This window comes from Sciurus carolinensis, unplaced genomic scaffold (genome assembly GCF_902686445.1).
Source record: "Sciurus carolinensis unplaced genomic scaffold, mSciCar1.2, whole genome shotgun sequence".
In the NCBI taxonomy this organism is placed as follows: domain Eukaryota; kingdom Metazoa; phylum Chordata; class Mammalia; order Rodentia; family Sciuridae; genus Sciurus; species Sciurus carolinensis.
In genome coordinates this window covers 359,633-367,995 of record NW_025920208.1, presented here as the reverse complement: position 1 = coordinate 367,995, position 8,363 = coordinate 359,633, and positions in this window count along the sequence as shown.

Genomic DNA, 8,363 nt, shown 5'->3' with positions numbered 1-8,363 from the left:
ACATAGAGCAAAGTACATACACTTTAAAACATTTCTGTTGCCAGAAAACCTGCACCACCAGTTCTCTTTTTATGGTCCTTTACATCTTTCTTCCAAGTTTCCAGTTCATATTTATTGACTCTACTTTACATCATCTATCTAATACATCCTGGATTATTATCCAAATTTAGATGACAATCAGGGCACAGAGGATATGCTGATTCCTCTTCAGAACTTTACATTTCTTTTTCCCATTTTAATGACAGTAAGATTGTTCTTCCACATTGGTTTACAGCTTGTAGAGACAAACCAAAAAATAAACAAGCAAAATCACCCAACAAAACCAACTGTAACAACAAAAACTTACTGCACAGCCCTCATAATATGTACATGAAACAATACAAAGGTATTGCCTCTGTCCAGGTTCATTACAGGGCTTACAAACATTCACTTAAAAGTCTGGAGCTGAGCCAGAGATGATGGCACATGCTTGTAATCCCAGAAAATTGAGAGACTGAGGCAGGATAATCCCAAGTTTCAGGCCAGCTTTAGCATCATAGACCCTGCTCCAAAATAAAATATTAAAAAAACTGGGGATGTGGCTCAGTGGTAAGGAGCCCTGGGATTCAATGTACAGTCCCCTACCCACACACAAAGTCTTCACCTCACAGTCTGCATATATCTGTGTTATACATTATCCCATCCCTCTAAAAGCTCGGTTGTGCCTTCTTCACAGGAACATTTTCTGTCTTAAATTATTGAGACTCTAACCTCTTCAAGAACATACACAGTGTGTTAATCTGATCTTCTATTTGATGTCAAGAGCTGAAGAAAAAATCCTTTTCTATATTCTGGGTAAATTTTTTTAGGCATAACTCTTGATTCCTGCCTATTACCAACCACAAAAAAACTCAGATTTCACCTTTTTTTGTACACCTCATTCTAATACTTACTTTCAAAAAGAGATGGCTATATTTTCTACCTTTTTAAAAAATGTTTTCATTAATGTGCTAAAGTTAGACATGGTAGAGATAATGTTGACACATTCATAAATGGATATGACATAATTTTCTTATTTCAGTCCCCAGAATTTTCCCTTTTCCTTCCTCTCCTCATCTTTACTCCTTCATCTACTCTACCAGTCTTCCTTCTATTGTTTGCTTTTTAAATTGGTGCATTATTCTCCCCATAAACTTGGAATTCATCATAATGTCTTCATGCATAAAATAGCAGAACTAATGCCAATTTTCTTCAAACTCTTACATGAATTACAAATTGAAGGAACATTCCCAAATTCATTCCATGACACAAAAACAGGTAAAGACACTTCAGGGAAAGAAAATTACAAGATAGTATTCCTGATGAATGTAGATGTAATAATCTTTAATAAGTTATTAGCAATCTGCATTGAAAAAACATTAATAAGATTGTACACCATGATCAAGAACAACTCAAAGTATTGCCTCTAAAATCAAGAACAAGAAAAGGATATTCATTTTCACCACTTACATTCAATATACTTCAGGAAACTTTAGCCAGATGAATCAGGAAAGAAAATGAAAATAAGAAAAAGAAAAGTCAAAGTTGCTCTTTTTGCTTGACACAAGCTTATACTTAGAAGACCAAAAAAAAAAAAAAAAAATTCTACCAGAATTCTTGAGAGGATAAACAAACTCAGAGAATTTGCAGGATATAAGATCAAAATATGGAAGTCAATATCTCCTATACTCCAGTAATGAATCTGCTGAGAGAAATAAAAAATCTATTCTATTTACAATAACCTCAAAAATATATACATACATACATACATACACAAATATTTTCTTTGGAATAAATCTAACAAGGAAGAAAAAAAACTCTAAAATAAAAAGTATAGGACACTGAAAGAAGAAATTGAAGATCTATGAAGATGGAAAACCTCTCATTTTCTTGGATAGGCAGAATTAATATAATTAAAATAACCATGATACCAAAGGCAGTGTACAGATTCAAAGAAATTCCCATCAAAATGCCAAGGATGTTCTTCACAAACCTAGAACAAACAGTGTTAAAATTTACAACAGAAAAAAAACCCAAGAGATCCAGAATAGTTGAAGCAATAGTGAGCAATATGTGTGATGCTTTTGGAAGCATTGCCATCCTTATCTCAAATTATGCCACAGAGGGGTAGTAACAAAAGTAGCCCAGTATTTTCATCAAAATAAACAAAAAAACAGTGAAACAGAGTGGAAGATACAGAGACAAACTGACATAGATGTAGTCATCTGATATTCAGCAAAGTTGCCAGAAACATATGGTACAGAAAAGACAGCCCTTTATGCAAATGGTGCTGAGAAACTCTATTCATGTGTAGAAGAAGGAAACTAGACCCTATCTTACCTTACACAAAATGAACTCAAAGTGGATTAAAGACCTAGGAATTGGATCAGAAGCATGGGAACTGCTAGAAAAAAACACTGGGTCAATGCTGCAGTGTATTTCTTTCTCTTATTCCCTGTCCTCTCAGTGCTCAGATTCTTTATGTCTTTTGATTAATTATCTTGACTGATGTATGAATTAGTGACTGAAGCTTGAGCAACTCCTGATTTGAGCTGCTGCTCTCTTCCCAGGCATGAGGCTTAATTCCACTTTCTGAATTATTATTGTGTTGTGTGTTTTTTTTTTGTGTGTGTGTGTGTGTCAGACTAAATATTCAGTAAATCATCAAGTTAAATATAAAAACAAAGCTTTAACATGGAGCAAACTGTCCAGGAAAGCAAGCCCCTTATACACAACAAGCAACCCAGGAAGCATTCTGTTATAAACCAGACTTGCAAAAGTCACATTGCTATGTCTAGTGAGAATCAAGAAGGCTAAACAATTATTTGTGTCACACCTGAACAGAAGTGACCATGACTTGATTAATAACTGACAAATTTCCCAATTTTTATTCCTGTTTTCAACTTAGAATCAAGCATATAAGATATTCTGCTTCTAATTAGCCTCCAACTTCCTGTGCCAAAAACCTCCCATCAGGACACATCTAAAACCTCCTTCTCTTTCCACCATAAAGCATTGCCACCCTCTCCAAGCCCTTCAGTCTCACCCAAATGCACTTGACCACTTGGAAATACCAGTCATAGCAGTTGACCTAGGTATAAATGATGCAATTTTCACATGCTTAAATCTCTTTTCTTGGTAAGGGAAACAATTAAACATGACAATTTCATTTTCTTTTTTTGCAGTGATGTCATTATTGTTCACCACTTAGAGATGTATCTGTTTCACAGAAGATGAAGAGATATGAGCATTTTGTAGATCTTCAAATATTAACCAACAAATATGAACTACTTCAGGATTAAAGTGGGAAGTTGAAATTCCCTTAAGATCTTAGTTTTTGGTTAAAAAAATCATCACCATCAGATAGAAAACTTTACTAAAGCAAAGATAAAATTCTAAATTCCTTCTATTTCCAAACTATATTGAGATCTAAATTTATTCATGATTCTTGTATATATATTTATATAAGTAAGTTTATCAGTCTATGATTTTTGACATTTAGCTAAATTTTTTGTGCTGCCATTGAATGGTTTTATCAAAGTATGTAGATGATGATGTATTCCATGGTTTCAAAATAAGTAATATCAATCATCTCTTGAGTTCTTTATGGCTACCTTCATTTCTGATAGGTATCAATTATAAAGAATACAATATTTAACTTTACATATGTAGCTCAAAGTACCTGATATTAAAAGATAAAAAATTACATGATTTTGCATTACTGAATATATTTACTTAATGTGAAAGTCATCATATATATTTTCATGAGAAAAATCCTGACCTGGGTGCAATGCCTTAAAATTTTACAACTACTGAATTCACAACATGTTTCTCAGAAATGAGGGGCCTTTACCATCTAATGTACCTTACATTTATGACCCCTATGGACAGTTTTAACTCTTATAAATTTTGCCTGAGGATTGGCAGACTTGGGACTGGATGATTTTCCTAAATCACAAAATATAAAGAGAAGTTTTTGAGTGATGCATGTATTCTCAAAAGTTATAATCCATGACACCAATCTTACATCCAACTTTTCCCTGCAGGGATTTCACCACAAGCTTTCTCAGAAACTTCATGTGCTTCTGACTTTAACTGCTCTGCTCTGGAATACCACATAGCAAATAATAAATAAGACTCTTCAAATTTAAATGAGAGTTTTGGTACTTCACATACATTTTTTTTGTTGTTTCTTAGGACAGAGAATTGAAATCTCCCATTGGAAGAAGGCTGGGAAACTTTTTCATGTACACATCTGAAAGGGGGTCTCCCACTGACTTCTTTCCCAGCTGGCTTCGGTGATACCTGCAAATCAGAGTTGTGCCCCTGAAAGGAGAATGGGAGATCTTGAATTGCCTGAACAAGACAGTGACCACTCCCTATACATTCTTTCAAAGATAATTTCAACTATGAAATCTCTCTCTTTGGAAACAGGATGGAAGGTCTACTAACAAGACAGGAGAGCCATCATTTCATACACTTTCTTCTTTTGCTTGACCCAGGAGGAATTGCAGGTCTACAGAGTATTCCTGAAAGCAGTTTCAACAATTGAACACTAAATTTTATGGCTCAAACCCAATAGACTGGTACTTTAATATCTTGTCTCTGGGAGTTTCTATACTCTTGATTCCTGAGTCTTCTAAACTATAGATATCCAAAAAAAGTGATTTTTAGACTAAATTATTCAGTAACTATTTCCAATGACTCAAAATGAGCAGTTTGAATGAGAGCACAGGCATCTGCTTAGAAACCTTTTTTCAATGTATTTTAGTATGAGTGGGAGTTCAACTCTAGCTCTCAGATTCTTCACAAGGAAAGAAGAAATCAGAATACACTCCTAATACCCAAGGCTTTACAGCTGCATTTCAAGGAAATGTCTTTTCACTCACCTCTTTGAAGGCACCATGTGGTAAATTCTAAAACCTCAGGGGCTACTAAAAACAAAGACAGAGGTTTGGATAAACCTAAAGAGTTGAGAGGGACTTAACACTCCTGGCTGTATTCATTGGGAAGAAACATCTTTACATGAGACAAGCCTAACTAGACTAGGGAAGATATGTGCAGAATCAGCCACAAAAGGTCAATTGAAAAGAAGATACAGGTAAATATATTCTAAATAAACTAAGATAAATCTCTAGAGTTAACAATAATTATATGGAGATATGTGACATAATTTACACCAAATTCAAATGAACAGTCAAAAAATGCTCATCAAGTTAAGAGTAATGCAAGAATTAAATGAGACTTTTAACAAAGAGAAAAGCTATTTAGAGTATGAAACAATTCATAGAACTGAAAAATGAAATGACTCAACTAAAAAAGTCAACAAAGAAGTTACATAAGTAGGTCAAGCAAAAGGAGCAATTAGTGAACATAAAGACAGGTAACTGAAAATATTAAATCTAAGGCAAAAGAAACTTTATAGATGCATTTTAAGTATTTTTAATTAGCGCATTCTATTTACACATAATAGTGGGCTTCATTGTTACATATTCATACATGCACATAATTTGGTCTATTTAATTCCCAAGTACTTCCACTAGAAAGAAATTTCAGTGAGAATGAAGATATTTTAAGGACTTTAAAAAAAGTCATCAAATGGAAGAATAAATACAATATTGATCACCAGGAGAGAGGAGAGAAAGGGATAGAAAACATATTCAAAGAAACAAGGCCAGAATACTTCAGTTCAAGGGGAAATGGAAATTCATCATTAGAAAGCTCAAGTGAAGTTATGTAAGAAAATTCCAAAAAGAATCACACCAAGACACATTTAAAAATTATAGCAGAGTTCTAAAAGTTGACAAATAAAGGTGACTTATTACATACAATGGAACATCTATAGGACAATCTTATCTTTCAAGTAGAGGCCTTACAAACCAGGAGAGAGTAGGATGAGATATTCAGAAAATTGTAAGAAAAAAATAACAAAATATTCCAACCAACAATACTATCTCCAACTATGCTCTCCTTAGAAAAATTTTATAAAAAGACATAAAACTTTCTTAGACAAAGAAAAGCTGAAAGAAAGTGTCACCACTAGATCTGCCTTAGAAGGAGTGCTCAAGAAAGATCAAGCTGCTGGAAATGGTCAATATGTAGCAACAAAATATTATATGAAAAAAAATTATTCTAGACTTCTGGATAAATCCAAAGAAATTTCAACTTCTTATCTAGTGAAGGAAGTTATTTGTATGACTGTGAATAAATCCAGGGCCTATAAATTTTGCTGATATGGTGCCTATATATTACCAGTAAATATGAATTCAGTGTTGCCTTAGAGTCTAATGATTTTAACTAAAATAAAATGTAGCCATTAGTTTCAAGATAAAGAATGTTTCATCTAGGAAGATGATTAGTTTCAAGATAAAGAATGTTTCATTTAGGAAGATGTACTCAAATTACCAGTGGCAGATGTCTCCTAGAGTGTGAGGTATTCATGCCTTCTTTTTTTAAGTAGATATCAGAGCCCCATATTGGCAATCATTCCTCAAGACATTTGCTCTAATAATTATTTAAGATCTCACCTAAATAATCTGGTTTGGTATATTTTCATTTTTATTTTTTAAGTGTGTGTAAAGAAAGCATGCATGTCAACAACTCATTTCCGAAAAATGTTAATTGTCAACACCTCATTACTGAAAAATGTCAAGTATATCCATACAACTAATAGTGTTTAACATGTGTGTTTTTTCACTTCTTTTTGTTTTCCTCCATGGCCATGGCCTTTACATAGTCTTTTTAACATGAAAATACAAGAGGAACCTGAATTGTAAAGGTCATGAGAGTACTAAAAAATTCATGTATTGTTATGTGAACCTGTTGGAAACTAAACTGTTTACTTCTGTGACTATTTTGCTAACTGAGAACTTGATACAAGTTTTGATGCAACAATGATTTTGATTCCTTTCCTTTACTGACAAACTTAAGATCCGAATAATGAAAAAAGGCATAAATGTTAAATATTTTCATTTTAAATATAGATTAAAAAATTATATCAACAAATTTCTAATAATATTTGTCATACATAAACTTAATAAACAGTGGAAAGAAAATAGGAAGAAAATATATATTCATTTCATGATACCAGGCTGCAATACATTAAGATAATGTAATAGCCAATTTCCAAAATGGAAATATCATGTAAAAGAATCAATACATAAACAGTGGTCTTGAAATACAAATCTATGTTACACATCTATATGGAATTTTTCATTCATAGTCTTAGAATACACAGTCTTTTCAATTATTCAAAGATTAATCTTCAGGATAGATAATTTCTATTCTCGTTTCAATGATTTCTTTTTTTTAAATAAGTTTTCAATGAAATATTACATACATTACATTATATCATTCTTACCTCGGTGTCAACAAATATTTGATGAGTGTGATATAACCTGTTATCTGTTTATAGTGATCATTCATCAAATAGATGAAAGATAAGTTTTAGCTAAGAAATGCAGAAAAGAAAAATCCTGCATTATTGATTGGAATGTAATTTAGTACACACATTTGGGAAAATAGTATGGTTTTTCCTCAAAAGGTTAAATAATAGAACAACCTTCTCATTCAGCAATCCCATTAATGGTTATATATCTGAAGAAAATAAAATCATTCAGTCAAAGATTTAGCTGCATGTTCATCTTTCTTACAGCATTATTCACAATAACCAAGATATAAAATCAATGTAAGTTATATAATGGATTAAGGGATAAAAAAATGTGGCATGTATGCACAAAAGATTATTCAGTCTTAAAAATGAAGGAAATCTATCATTTGTGACAATGCAGATAAACTGGGAGGACATTATGTTAAGTGAAGAAATCAAGGCATGAAAAGACAAATATCACATAATTTCACTTATTTGTGGAGTCTAGCAAAAGTGAACTCATCAAACAGAAAATAGAGCAGGGAGGTAGAATTGGAAAGATGTTGATCAAAGGATATAATATTGAAGTTACAAGTAATAAGTTCAAGAGATATATTTTATAGCATAGTAAGTATAGATAAAAATTATGTATTTGATTTTGAAAAATTGCTTACACTAGATTTTAAGTGTTCTCAACAATAAAAGGTGTTAAATATGAGGTGATACTTGTTAATCAGCATGATTGAATCATTCTATAATGTGTAATATATCAAATTATCATATTGTTCATGATGAATGTATATAATTTTGTTGTTCATTAAAGATAAGTAAAAACTGTTTCAATGAAACAATTCACAAGGTTGACAAAGTTTTATCTTTCATGACCAAGATACGGTGGGCCAGAGGGAAGAATAAAATTGTTAAATTTAGAAATGAAAGAAGGTTCACTACCACTTATTTCACAGGAACAGCTTAT